Source organism: Pan paniscus, chromosome 5, assembly GCF_029289425.2.
Source record: "Pan paniscus chromosome 5, NHGRI_mPanPan1-v2.0_pri, whole genome shotgun sequence".
Taxonomy (NCBI): domain Eukaryota; kingdom Metazoa; phylum Chordata; class Mammalia; order Primates; family Hominidae; genus Pan; species Pan paniscus.
Window position 1 is genome coordinate 101,196,176 of NC_073254.2, and position 15,927 is coordinate 101,212,102.

Here is a 15,927-nt window from a genome sequence, read left to right on the forward strand (position 1 = left end):
GAGGCCAAGGCAGGCATATCATGACCAGCCTGGCCAATATGGTGAAACCCCCATCTCTACTAAAAAAAATACAAAAATCAGCTGGGTGTGGTGGCATGCACCTGTAGTCCCAGCTACTCGGGAAGCTGAGGCAGAAGAATCCCTTGAACTCAGGAGGCAGAGATTGCAGTGAGCCGAGATTGTGCCACTGCACTCCAGCCTTGGTGACACAGCGAAACCCTATCTCAAAAAAATAAAATAAAATAAAATAAAATAAAATAAAATAAAATAAAATTCATTAACCTCTGAAATCAGGTTGAAAACAAAAGGTGTAGTTACAAACTTTTGTTACGATAACATTAGCTTTGATAATTGTTCATTTTTTTTACCTTTATTGAAATCTTTATTTCTACATACAGCTTTGAGTTACTGTCTAGTTCCCTTTTATTTCATCTTGCAGAGTGCCTGGAAGATTTCTTGCAGGTCAGATTGAATGGTGATAAGCTGCCTCTGCTTTTATTTGTATGGAAATGTCTTAGTTTCTCGTTCTATTTTGAATGACACTTGCTGGATATAGAATTATTGGTTAACAGTTTTTTTTTTTCTTTTAGTGGTTGGCGAGATTGTGGAGAAAAGGCAACACTTACACACTGTTAGTAGGAATGTAAATTAGTTCAACCACTGTAGAAAGCAGTTTGGAGATTTCCCAAAGAATGTAAAACATTACTACCATTTGACTCAGGTATCCCATTCCTGGGTATACCCTCATAGGAAAATATATCATTCTACCAAAAGGACACATGTACTTGTATGTTTATTGCAGCACAATTCACCATAACAATAACATGGAATCAACCTCAGTTCCCATTAGTGATGGAATGGATAAAGAATGTGGTACTTACGTATCGTGGAATACTACATAGCCATAGTAATGAATGAAATTATGTCCTTTGCCACAACATGAATGCAGCTGAAGTCCATTATCCTAGGTAACTAATGCAGGAACAGAAAACCAAATACTGCATGTTCTCACTTATAAGGGGGAGCCAAACAGTGGATGCACAAGGACATAAAGATAAACACAACAATCATTGGGAACTCCAAAACATAAATAGAGGGAAGGAAGTAAGGCTTGAACAACTTTTCACTGGGTGCTGTGTTCACTATTTGGGTGACAGGATCTAAGGAAGCCCAAACCTCAGCATCATGCAATATAACTGTGTAATAAACCTGCATATGTACAACTGAATCTAAAATTAAAATACAAATAAAGTTAGTTGAAAATGATTTTTAAATCTTCTATGTCTGATATGGTTTTTGTCTGTGTCCCCACCCAAAGCTCATGTTGAATTGTGATCCCTAGTATTGGAGAAGGGGCCTGGTGGGAGATGATTGGATCATGGGGCTGATTTCTAATGGTTTAGTACCATCCCCCTAGTGTGTCTTGTGATAGAGTTTTCATGAGATCTGGTTGATTGAAAGCATGTGGCTCTTCCCCCTTCACTCTGTCTCTCCTGCTCTGACATGTAAAGATGTGTTTGCTTCCCTGTCACCTTCTGCCATGATTGTAAGTTTTCTGAGGCCTCCCCAGGCATGCTGCCTGTACAGCCTGTGGAACTATGAGTGAATTAAACCTCTTTTTTAAACACATAAATTACTCAGTCTCTGGAAGTTCTTTATGGCAGTGTGAGATGAACTAATATTAATACAATATCTTCTTGCTTTGTTGTGTTTCTGTAATTGCTGAGTGAAGGGTATTAACACCTACTTCTGTAATTGTGGAGTTGTTTTCACTTTTAATTCTCTCAAGTTTTTAATATTTATTTCAATGTTCTATAATAAGGTGCATATTTATTCATAATGTTTCGTTTTATTGATACAACTTACCCTTTAATATTTTGAAGTTATTCTCATTATCTTCAGCAATACTCTGTATTGAAGTGCCTCTCATCTGATATTTACATAGCATCTTGGGCTTTCTTATGCTTACTCTTTGAATGATACATCTATTTTTTGTCTTTTTTACTTTTAATCTATATCTGTCTTTATATTTAAAATAGTTTCCTTGAAGTTAGGTCTGGCTTATTTTATCTATTTTGATTATCTCTGATTTTTAATTATAGTATACTGCCTTAATATTTAATATAATGATTGCTATTACAGATTTAGGTTATGCATTGTTGTTTGCTTGGGCATTGCTATGGTTTGAATGTTTGTGTCCCCTCCAAAATTTATGTTGAAATTGCACACCCATTTCAACAGCGTTAAGAGATGAGACTTTTAGGAAGTATTAATAATTAGATTTTTGCCTTATAAAAAAAAACTGGAGGCTATTTTTGCCTTATGGCCTTTCGTCATGTGAGGAGCCATCTTAAAAAGCAGAGATAGGAGCCATCTTGGAAGCAGAGGCAAGGCCCACACCAGACACAAACTTACAGGTGCAGTGATTTTGTGTTTCTGACCTCCAAAACTGTGAGAACTGTCTTTAGCCAAAATAATTTATTTTAGCATTTTTTGTAGTGTAGACCTGGTGGTGACACATTTTTTCAGTTTTTCTTTATCTAAATTTTTTTTTACTTCATCTTAATTTTTGGTGAATTTATTTGGTGGATAAAGAAACCTGAGTTTACTTGTTTATTTTGTTTTGTTTTATTTTTTCTCCAGTAATTTAAATGTCAGCACTGTCTTCTGATATGCAAAGTTTCTTTTTAAAAAGTCTACAGTTCCTTGAATTATTGTTCCCTAGTGCTTACTGTATTATGTTTTCTCTGGCTGCTTTAAAGATTTTCTCTTCATATTTGGCTGTCAGTGGTTTGATCATGATGTGACCAGTAGTTTCATTTAAATTTAACCTTTGGTGTTCACTGGCCTCTGTAATCTGTAAATATGTCTTTCACCAGATTTGAGAACTTTGGTTATTATTTCTTCATATATTTTTCCTGCCTTATTTCTTTCTTCCTCTCCATCTAAGACTTCGATTGTATGTTAGGCCTTTTGAAATTGCCCCACATGTTCTCAAAATTGTTCCTTTTGTAGAACTGTTTTATCTATCTTCTTTAGATGAAATAATTTGTAATGGTTTATCTTCAAAGTTTACTGACTTTCTTGCTATCTCTAATGTGCTGTGATATGGTTTGGGTCTGTGCCCCTACCCAAATCTCATGTTCAATTGTAATCCCCAGTGTTGCAGGTGGGGCCTGGTGGGAGGTCACTGGATCATGGGGCTGGATCCTTCATAAATGGTTTAGCACCATCACTTTGGTGCTGCTCTCATGATAGAATTATCATGAAATCCGGTTGTTTAAAAATGTGTGGCACCCCACCGTCTCTCTCTTCCTCCTGCTCCAGCCAGGTAAGATGAACCTTCTTCCCCTTTGCCTTCCACCATGATTGTACGTTTTCTGAGGCCTCCCCAGCTATGCTTCCTATACAGTCTGTAAAAGTATGAGCCAATTAAACGTCTTTTTAAAAAATAAGTTACCCAGTCTCAGGTATTTCTTTACAGCAGTGCACGAGCAGACTAATACATGCTGCTAACTCAGTGTTATAAATTTTTATTTCAGATAAATTGCCCCTTTTATTCTTGTTTATGCATTATCTTTCTCTTTATATGCTGAGATTCTCTTTTATTTCATTATGAGTATACTTTCTTTTTCTTCATTGACAAACCAAAAAAATATTTTGTTTAAAGTTCCAGTCTGATAATTCCAGGTTCTGGGTTATTTTGGGTTTGGCATCTGCTGATTTTCTTTCTCTTTGACATTTGACCACATTTTCCTAGCTCTTTGTATGTTTTGCAGTTTTAGATTTTATCCTGGACATTTTTGATATTATGTTGTGTAGACCCTAGATCCTGTTATATTGTTCCAAATAGTGTTGATACTATTTTTTTTTTATTTTTAGCTAGGTATTACCTGCATTGGACTAATTCTGAGACCATTAAGCTTGCAGTGGGCAATGGTTTAGTTCTGAGTTGAGCCAACCTGGTTTTATTTTTTAAAAAAACAGTGTGATTCAGGAGCAGTCCAGAGATTGAGTTTATGCCCAAATTTAGTGGTCTCCTTCTCTGGCACCCACATTTTGGGATTTTCCCCTGATTTTCCAATTGCCCTGTTTGTCCTGGATCCTCCTCTCTTGGTTCCTCCAGTCAGAATAATGACATGTTTTTCTATTAGAATTTCAGGATCTATGACTACAATCACATATATGCAGTAAAAACCAGAAAGTCTCTCCATGCATATCACTTGCTTCAAGTTTCAGTTGACCTTCAGAAGCTACCTGGTATTTATCAGCCTCCTAGGCTTGTCAGGTAGTTGTCATTTGTGTTTTTCTCCCCACAGTTTGTAGCTATTAGTGGAAAAAGAAGTTTTATAGTCACTCATTTCTCAATTTCAAAAGTGGACATTCTAATAATTAATCTTTAATTTGTGTTTTGCATGATACATTCTTTCATTTTGCCTTCTGTTTGTTTCGAATTATTCTTGCATAGATGCCTTGTCATTACTTTTTATTTTGCTAATGATTTTCATTAAGACATTCTTTTTTGTGACCCAGTGTGGGTGATATTTTTTTGACTCATTCTCATCTTTGTATACACCTGTTCTCTTTTGGATCAAGCTTCAGTTTGGAGGCTGATGTTGTATAACAATTGTTAACACTATGTGCTAGGCATCGGGCTATGAATGCTTTCTATGTGCAGTATTTTAAAATGTTCACAAAACTTTATAGTTACATGATTTCTCAATTTAAATCATCGGAAAATCAAGACTTACAGTGGATACATAACCTGCCCATGTTGATAGAGTCAATACACGGTAGAAATACATCAAAGTTTAGTAATAGTTTTCAACACCATGAAATTATCCAGCTTCCCACCTGTCTTGATTACTTTCATTTGTATATGCTGAGGAAAAGAGAGGCTATATTAGTTTCATATTGTTGTCATAACTAATTACCACAAATTGGGTGGATCAAACAATGCAAATTTATTTTCTTACCATTCTGAGTTCAAAAGTCTTTCATGGCTCTTATCCATTCAAAAGTACTTCATGGATTCCTGAATCAAGGTGTTGGTAGGGCTGTGTTCCTTTAGGGAGTGTTTAGAAGAGAATCCATTTAACCTGTCTTTCTGGTTTGTACAAGTTGTCTGTATTTCTTTTGATACATGGCCTCCTGATTCCATCTTTAAAGCCTTCTCTGGCCCTGCTTTTATAGTCATATATTTTTTCAGCCTCTCTTCTTCATCTTTCCTCTTTCACTTTTAAGGATTCTTGTGATTAAACCGGGTCTATCTTGATAATCCAAAATTATCTCCTTACCTTAAGGTGAACTGATTATCAACCTTAATCTCACATGTAACTTTATTTTTCCTTTTCCATGTAAACTAATATATTCCCAGGTTCTAAGAATTCAGACTTGGATATCTTTGGGAGAGCCATTAATTATTAGCCTACTACAGAGCCTAAGAGCAGAGCTTGATAAGATCTTAGGTCTGGAGTCTCTTGTATTAGGTCAACTGGGAAGAGTGGTCCCAGAATTCACCCTCCTTTACATATTATGAGTAAAAATCCTGAAGAAGGGTTAATCCACTTCAACATAATTATACCTATTACAATGAAGGAAAACTTGGGCTTCACTAACTCAAGGAGGATATCTTCACTGCAGAGAGAAACAATGAGCTACAATATTCACATGCTCACATTCATTGACCTCTCTCTGACACTTATCTCGACATCACCCCTAGCCAGTGGAGGGAGCAGTTAGATCATACCAACACATTTTATCCCAGTTTATTGGTTTTCAGAGAACTTCTTACTGGTGTTTCCCTCTCAATTAGAAAATCATATTATTTTGTGCAACATTTTACCATCTATATTTATTGCTTGGTATAATGGGCACTGGCAATAATGATCATTCTCCTGAGCTATCCAGAAATCCTTTATTTTTTTCCTTTTATGTTTCTCTGAAAAAAAGAAAGAGACTGAAATTCTTGTAGAAAAACTTCTTCTACTCACTTTACACATCCTCAAGTATGATTATTTTCAGACTGGTGTGTATTAGCAGATTTTTTTTTTTTTTTTTTTTGAGACAGAGTCTCTCTGTCGCCCAGGCTGGAGTGCAGTGGCGCGATCTTGGCTCACTGCAAGCTCCGCCTCCCGGATTCACGCCATTCTCCTGCCTCAGCCTCCGGAATAGGTGGGACCACAGGTGCCCGCCACCATGCCCAGCTAATTTTTTGTATTTTTAGTAGAGATGGGGTTTCACCATGTTAGCCAGGATGGTCTCGATCTCCTGACCTTGTGATCCACCCTCCTCGGCCTCCCAAAGTGCTGGGATTACAGGCATAAGCCACCGCGCCCGGCCTATTAGCGGAAATTGTAAGGATTTAACCTCTCACTTTTCCCTAAATACTAGCTAATTTTCTTACAATGATGAGGGATTTGGATTAGAAAGTGTAGGAAACCAAGCTGAAACAGAGTATCACAGATTACAAAATTATATTGGGTACTTTCCTTGGTTTAAGTATTACTATTAATAATCGCCTCATTGAGCTTATCATGTTATTCATTCCATTGGGTTCTCAAGTATAGAGCTTTTAGCCCTTGGCCTTATTCTACCTTCTGATGTTGAAAAAGTTATATGCATGTGTACATGTATGTAAATACATACACACCTGTATATAGTACATAGTATATACATGTGAAAGATTCTACTTAGAGTCAACCACTTTAATATATTTAAAATAAAAGACTTTTTATTCACATTCTTATACATTTGGTATGTTTGCTTTGTATGTACATGTTTTTACTTTACTGAAATTAAGCCATGTTGTACATTTCATACTAATTATTTTATTATTCAAATGTTACACTTTTTAAATGATCCATCTATGTTTTCATGATTTTATAATTTTCAAAATTACATTTATCCATTGATTCCAACAGCTTCATAATTCTACCACCACGACCAAGACCCATTTCTTACATAGCCCTCTGGTGATGGAAAGAAGATTGGTTGCCTCCATATCCCTGACGTCAAATATGATGCTGCTGTGAACATTCTGTCACATATCTTCTCAGTAATGTGTTTGAGAATTTGTTTGAGTCTGTACTCAGGATCAGAATTTCTGAGTTAAATGGTACATGTATATTTTATTTGACTACGTTCCAAAAGCTTGCTCTGCAGAATAGTTAATTAGATCTCCATTCCCAACACTGCATGAAGGCTTATATATTCCACATCGCTGTAAACAAGAGACATAGTTATAGGAAATGTCTAAACAAAAGGTAACTACTTTAAAACACCAAGAATATTTGATTCGAAAATGTAGGTTATTGAATTCACAATTTTTAAAATGTATCATAATAAATACTTGAAAAAATCTTATAAATGTAAAACTCAGAGTAAATGCAAGTTAACATATTAGTTTCAGACAGTTCAAAATACAGAATTTATTCTCAGTATTGAAGGATAAACTTAAATGTTTAGGTTTGAATGTCTGGTGTAGAGGAATGGAAAAATATGGTCAAGATGACATAGAAAATATCCTAGAAGAGTTATAGTATGAGCAAAGTCAAATATTTTTATGACACTAATAATTATTTAAAGTTATCCTGCTTAACTGCATTCCATTCTGTGAATCAAATTGCCTTATCTTTGTCTTAAAAAAGTTATATTTTCTGTGAATGTTTATAACAACATTTGATAGTTATTTTCTTTGCTTAGTCTCTTGGATAAATCAAAGTTTGTATCAGTCTATAATTTATTCTAGGAAATTACCTAATAAAATATAGAGGGTTTTTAAATAATAGTGACAATAATTCAAAAGTGTTTTGGCAAAATGAAAAATAATAAAATAAATACTTAGCATTTTAAGTAGTTTTGGGACAAACTGAACAGTAATGGGTTTATTGAACACATCAATCTGTAAAACAGGTAGCCCTTCACTTGATAAAATTGGCTTAACTTTAATAATTTTGATTCTAAAAAAAAATCAGCTCTGCAAGTCTCTGACTGTAAATTAAGAGAAATTTGATCTCAGAAATATAATACTTTTTTTGTTTAATAAAAGTTTTTTGGTTTAGTGTAAAATGAAGGAATCAGACAATATGGCTACAGTTGGGTAAGTCAGAAATAAAGATGCATTATTTTTAATTACTATATATCCCAAAAAGCATATGAGTATGAAATATATTTATACAGTGAATAAAATATACCATTGTTAATATTCCAATAAATATTTTGACTTATAGGAAAATGGGTTATTGTGAAATTTAGAGCTACAACTGAGATATTGCCATAACGCCTTGCTACTGATCCTCTACTGGATAGTTGAGGCTTAAAGGCATAATCTCCACAAAGTCTCCAGGGATGGAAGTACCTCAAGATTTTTAGGTTTGCTTTTACCTAACTATTCCTCACAGAATACGTACCTGCCAACATTAATAAGCTTTCTCTTCTGACCAGCACAGCTATTCTCACTGATTCTGCTCTTTGAAAGGGCTCAAGTGACTTGCGGGCTGAATAGTGACAGAAGAAGTCTCTTTGGGTATAACTTGACCAAATAGTACTTAATGGTAGCTGAGGAACATTCGCATGTGCTCAGTTTATATAGTATCATGTTTTCAGAAAAGTTAAGCCACAGTTTTGTTCTCTGTACAAAATACTGAATATGTGGTATTTTAAAAAATATATTTTTTCATAGTGAGAAGCTCCACAGTGTTCTTTTGTAAAAGATTTTCTTTTGAGAAATGTTTTAGGTTCACAGCAAAATTAAAAAGTAGGCACAAACATTTCCTCTATACCCTCTCCCCATACGCATGCATAGCCTCCCACGTTATCAACATCTCCCACCAGAGTAATATATTTGTTACCATTGATAAACCTATCTTGACACTTCACCATCACCCAAAATGTAGAGTTTACTTAGGGCTCTCTTTTGCTGTTTTATATTCTATAGGTTTGTAGGAATGTATAATGGCATTGTTTCATCATTATAGTATCATACAGAGTATTTTCATTTTTCTAAAAATTCTCTCTGCTTCACCTATTCATATCATCTCCTCACTCTAACCCCTGGAAGCCACTGATCTTTTTACATTCTCTGTAGTTTTGCTTTTTCCAGGTTATGGTATGGATGGAATCATATAGCCTTTTCAGATTTGGTTTGCCGGTATTCACAAAATTACATGCTGGGATTTTGATTGAGAGTGTATCATATCTATAGAACAAGTTGGGAGGAACTGGTATCTGAATAATTTTAAGACTTCTTACCCATAAACATGGAATATCTCTTTATTTAGTTCTTCTATGATTTAATCATCAGAATTGTGTAGTTTTTCTCATATAGATCTTGAACATTTTCTGTTAGATTTTACCTAAGTATTTTTTTGAATGCTAATTTAAGCGGTATTGTGTTTTTAATTTTAATTTCCACTTGTTAACTGCTGGTATATGTGAAACAATAGACTTTTATGTATTACCCTTGTATTCTACAGCTTTACTATAATTGCTTATTAGTTCCACAAGTTTTGCGGTCATTGTTGTTGATTCTTTCAGATTTTCTTCATAGATGTTCATGTTATCTGTGAACAAAGACAGTGTTACTGCTTACTTCCCAATCTGTGTATCCTTTTTTTTTTTTTTCTGGTCTGATTGCATTAGCTAGAACTTCCATTATGATGTTGAAAGAGTAGTTAAGAGTGGACATTTTTTCCATACCTAATCTTAATGCAAAAGATTTGAATTTCTCACAATTACGTGTCATGTTACTTGTATGTTTCCTGTACATGTTCTTTATCAAGTTGAGAAAGTTTCCTTCTATTCTTAGTTTACTGAGAGTTGGGTTTTTTTTAATCATGAGTGGGAGTTGTGTTTTGCCAAATGCTTTTTCTGCATCAATTGGTATGATCATATGATTCTTTTTAGATGTTAATGTGATGGATTATATTAATAGATTTTGGAATGTTGAATCAGTTTTGCATAGGGATAAATCCCACTGGATTTGGTGTATAATTCTTTCTCAACATTGGATTTGATTGCTAGTATTTTGTTGAGAATTTTTTTGTTTTGATATAGGGTCTCACTCTGTTACCCAGACTGGAGTGCAGTGGTGAGATCACAACTCACTGCATCCTTGACCTTTCAGGCTCAGGAGATCCACCCACTTCAGCCCCAACAAGTATCTGGGACTTTGGGCATGCACCACAATGCCTAGCCATTTAAAAAAAAATTGTGTAGTGGTAGAGTCTTACAATATTGCCCAGGCAATTGCCCACTCCTGGGCTCAAGAGTGCTGAGGAGTTTTGCATCTATGTTTATGTATCTACATCTATTTAGCTGTAGTTTTTGTAAATTTGTTGGTTTTGATATTAGAAAACAGTCCCTTTGCTTCTATCCTCTAAAAGAGACTGTAGAAGATTGATATAATTTCTTCCTTAACTGTTTGGTAAAATTTATTATTAAACCCATCTGGGCGTGGTGGTTTTTGTTTGGGAAGTTATTAACTATGGATTCAATGTCTTTAATAGATGTAAGTCTGTTCAAAGTTGTCAATTTCTCCTTGTGTGAGTTTTGGTAGCTTATGTCTTTTAAGGAATTGATCCGTTTTATCGAAGTTATGAAATTTATGGGTGAAGAGTTCCTAATAGCATGCATTTATGATCCTTTTAATGTCCATATGATCTATTGTAATGTCACCATTTTCATTTCTGATATCAGCAATTTTTATTCTCTCTTATTTTAATCTTACCAAAGACTAGTCAATGTTTTTTTATCTTTTAAATACCAGTTGTTTTTATTGATCATTAATTTCCTGTTTTCAATTTTATTTATTTCTTCTCTGTTTTTTCTTATTGTTCTTATACTTATTTTGTGTTTAATTTGCTCTTCTTTTTTCTAGTTTACTATGGTAGGAATTTATATTATTGACTTTAGATCTTTTCTTCTAAGCATGATTTTTGCTGGATCCTACAAATTTTACTAAGTTGTGTCATATTTTCACTTAGTTAATATTTTAAACTTCTCTTGACATTTCTTTGACTTATGTCTTATTTAAAAGTGTGTTCTTTGTTTAACCTCCACATATTTTGCAATTTTTCAGTTAGCTTTCTGTTATTGATTTCTAGTTTAATTTATTTGTAGTTTGAATATAGGTATTGCTTGATTTCTACTCTTTTAATTTTGGTAAAGTTTGTTTTATGGCCCAGCATGTAGTCTATCTTCATGAATGACTCATGCAAGCTTGAGAAGAATGTGTATTCTGCTATTGTTGGATGAAGTAATCTATAGATGTTCATTATAGATTACTGTCTATAATGTCTAGTTGATTTATGGTGTTGTTGAGTTTAATTATGAACTCATTGAAATTCTGCTTGCCAGATCTGCCCATTTTTGATGAAGTCATATCGAAGTCCCCAAGTATATTAGTGGATTCATCTATTTCTCCTTGAAGTTCTATCAATTTTTGCCTCACACAGTTTCATGCTCTGTTGTTAGGCACATACACATTAAGTCATTATATAATGCCCTTTTTATCTGTGATAAGTTTCCTTTCTTTGAAGTCAGCTCTATTTGAAAATAATATAGCTACTCTGTTTTTTTATATATATATATTTTATTATACTTTAAGTTCTAGGGTACATGTGCACAACGTGCAGGTTTGTTACATATGTATACATGAGGCATGTTGGTGTGCTGCACCCATTAACTCGTCATTTACATTAGGTATATCTCCTAATGCTATCCCTCCCCTCTTCCCCCACCCCACAACAGGCCCTGGTGTGTGATGTTCCCATTCCTGTATCCAGGTGTTTTCATTGTTCAATTCCCATCTATGAGTGAGAACATGCAGTGTTTGGTTTTTTGTCCTTGTGATAGTTTGCTGAGAATGATGGTTTCCAGCTTCATCCATATCCCTACAAAGGACATGAACTCATCCTTTTTTATGGCTGCATAGTATTACATGGTGTATATGTGCCACATTTTCTTAATCCAGTCTATCATTGTTGGACATTTGGGTTGGTTCCAAGTCTTTGCTATTGTGAGTAGTGCCACAATAAACATACGTGTGCATGTGTCTTTATAGCAGCATGATTTATATTCCTTTGGGTTTATACCCAGTAATGGGATGGCTGGATCAAATAGTATTTCTAATTCTAGATCCCTGAGGAATCGCCACACTGTCTTCCACAATGGTTGAACTAGTTTGCAGTCCCACCAACAGTATAAAAGTGTTCCTATTTCTCCACATCCTCTCCAGCACCTGTTGTTTCCTGACTTTTTAATGATCGCCATTCTAACTGGCATGAGATGGTATCTCAATGTGGTTTTGATTTGCATTTCTCTGATGGCCAGTGATGATGAGAATTTTTTCATATGTCTGTTGGCTGCATAAATGTCTTCTTTTGAGAAGTGTCTGTTCATATCCTTTGCCCACTTTTTGATGGGGTTGTTGTTTTTTTCTTGTAAATTTGTTTGAGTTCTTTGTAGATTCTGGATATTAGCCCTTTGTCAGAAGAGTAGATTGCAAAAATTTTCTCCCATTCTGTAGGTTGCCTGTTCAGTCTGATGGTAGTTTCTTTTGCTATGGAGAAGCTGTTTAGTTTAATTAGATGGCATTTGTCAATTTTGGTTTTTGTTGCCATTGCTTTTGATGTTTTAGACATGAAGTCCTTGCCCATGCCTATGTCCTGAATGGTATTGCCTAGGTTTTCTTCTAGGGTTTTCACGGTTTTTGGTCTAATATTTAAGTCTTTAATCCATCTTGAATTAATTTTTGTAAAAGGTGTAAGGAAGGGATCCAGTTTCAGCTTTCTACATATGGCTAGCCAGTTTTCCCAGCACCATTTGTTAAATAGGGAATCCTTTCCCCATTGCTTGTTTTTGTCAGGTTTGTCAAAGATCAGATAGTTGTAGATGTGTGATATTATTTCTGAGGGCTCTGTTCTGTTCCATTGGTCTATATCTCTGTTTTGGTACCAGTACCATGCTGTTTTAGTTACTGTAGCTTTGTAGTATAGTTTGAAGTCAGGTAGCATGGTGCCTCCAGCTTTGTTCTTTTGGCTTAGGATTGACTTGGCAATGCGGGCTCTTTTTTGGTTCCATAGGAACTTTAAAGTAGTTTTTTTCCAATTCTGTGAAGAAAGTCATTGGTAGCTTGATGGGGATGGCATTGCGTCTATAAATTACCTGGGGCAGTATGGCCATTTTCATGATATTGATTCTTCCTATCCATGAGCATGGAATGTTCTTCCATTTATTTGTGTCATCTTTTGTTTCATTGAGCAGTGGTTTGTAGTTCTCCTTGAAGAGGTCCTTCACATCCCTTGTAAGTTGGATTCCTAGGTATTTTATTCTCTTTGAAGCAATTGTGAATGGGAGTTCACTCATGATTTGACTCTCTGTTTGTTTGTTATTGGTGTATAAGAATGCGTGTGATTTTTGCACGTTGATTTTGTATCCTGAGACTTTGCTGAAGTTGCTTATCAGCTTAAGGAGATTTTGGGCTGAGACAATGGGGTTTTCTAGTGATACAATCATGTCATCTGCAAACAGGGATAATTTGACTTCCTCTTTTCCTAATTGACCACCCTTTATTTCTTTCTCCTGCCTGATTGCCCTGGCCAGAACTTCCAACACTATATTGAATAAGAGTGGGGAGAGAGGGCATCCCTGTCTCGTGCCAGTTTTCATAAGGAATGCTTCCAGTTTTTGCCCATTCAGAATGATATTGGCTGTGGGTTTGTAATAAATAGCTCTTATTATTTTGAAATATATCCCATCAATACCTAATTTATTGAGAGTTTTTAGCATGAAGGGCTGTTGTAATTTTGTGGAAGACCTTTTCTGCATCTATTGAGATAATCATGTGGTTTTTGTCTTTGGTTCTCTTTATATGCTGGATTACATTCATTGATTTGTGTATGTTGAACCAGCCTTGCATCCCAGGGATGAAGCCCACTTGATCATGGTGGATAAGCTTTTTGATGTGCTGCTGGATGCGGTTTGCCAATATTTTATTGAGGATTTTTGTGTCAATGTTCATCAGAGATATTGGTCTAAAATTCTCTTTTTCTGTTGTGTCTCTGCCAGGCTTTGGTATCAGGATGATGCTGGTCTCATAAAATGAGTTAGGGAGGATTCCCTCTTTTACTAATGATTGGAATAGTTTCAGAAGCAACAGTACCAGCTCCTCTTTGTACCTCTGGTAGAATTTGGCTGTGAATCTGTCTGGTCCTGGACTTTTTTGGTTGGTAGGCTATTAATTATTGCCTCAATTTCAGAGCCTGTTACTGGTCTTTTCAGAGATTCAAATTCTTCCTGGTTTAGTCTTGGGAGGGTGTATCTGTCCAGGAATTTATCCATTTCTTCTAGATTTTCTAGTTTATTTGCATGGAGGTGTTTATAGTATTCTCTGATGGTAATTTGTATTTCTGTGGGATTGGTGGTGATATCCCCTTTATCATTTTTTTATTGCATCTATTTGATTCTTCTCTCTTTTCTTCTTTGTTAGTCTTGCTAGTCATCTATCGATTTTGTTGATCTTTTCAAAAAACCAGCTCCTGGATTCATTGATTTTTTGATGGGTTTTTTGTGTCTCTATCTCCTTCAGTTCTGCTCTGATCTTAGTTATTTCTTGCCTTCTGCTAGCTTTTGAATGTGTTTGCTTTTGCTTCTCTAGTTCTTTTAATGGTGATGTTAGGGTGTCAATTTTGGATCTTTCCTGCTTTCTCTTGTGGGCATTTAGTGCTATAAATTTCCCTCTACACACTGCTTTGAATGCGTCCCAGAGATTCTGGTATGTTGTGTCTTTGTTCTCGTTGGTTTCAAAGAACATCTTTTTTTCTGCCTTCATTTCATTATGTACCCAGTAGTCATTCAGGAGCAGGTTGTGCAGTTTCCATGTAGTTGAGTGTTTTTGAGTGAGTTTGTTAATCCTGAGTTCTAGTGTGATTGCACTGTGGTCTGAGAGACAGTTTGTTATAATTTCTATTCTTTTACATTTGCTGAGGAGCGCTTTACTTCCAACTATGTGGTCAATTTTGGAATAAGTGCGGTGTGTTGCTGAGAAGAATGTATATTCTGTTGATTTGGGGTGGACAGTTCAGTAGACGTCTATTAGGTCCACTTGGTGCAGAGCTGAGTTCAGTTCCTGGATATCCTTGTTAACTTTCTGTCTCGTTGATCTGTCTAATGTTGACAGTGGGGTGTTAAAGTCTCCCATTAGTATTGTGTGGGAGTCTAAGTCTCTTTGTAGGTCACTCAGGACTTGCTTTATGAATCTGGGTGCTCCTGTATTGGGTGCATATATATTTAGGATAGTTAGCTCTTCTTGTTGAATTGATCCCTTTACCATTATGTAATGGCCTTCTTTGTCTCTTTTGATCTTTGTTGGTTTAAAGTCTGTTTTATCAGAGACTAGGATTGCAACCCCTGCCTTTTTTTGTTTTCCATCTGCTTGGTAGATCTTCCTCCATCCCTTTATTTTGAGCCTATGTGTGTCTCTGCTCGTGAGATGGATTTCCTGAATACAGCACACTGATGTGTCTTGACTCTTTATCCAATTTGCCAGTCTATGTCTTTTAATTGGAGCATTTAGCCCATTTACATTTAAGGTTAATATTGTTATGTGTGAATTTGATCCTGTTTGATTATGATGTTAGCTGGTTATTTTGCTTGTTAGTTGATGCAGTTTCTTCCTAGCATTGATGGTCTTTACATTTTGGCATGTTTTTGCAGTGGCTGGTACTGGTTGTTCCTTTCCATGTTTAGCGCTTCCTTCAGGAGCTCTTGTACGGCAGGCCTGGTGGTGACAAAATCTCTCAGCATTTGCTTGTCTGTAAAGGATTTTATTTCTCTTTCACTTATGAAGCTTAGCTTGGCTGGATATGAAATTCTGGGTTGAAAATTCTTTTCTTCAAGAATGTTGAATATTGGTCCCCACTCTCT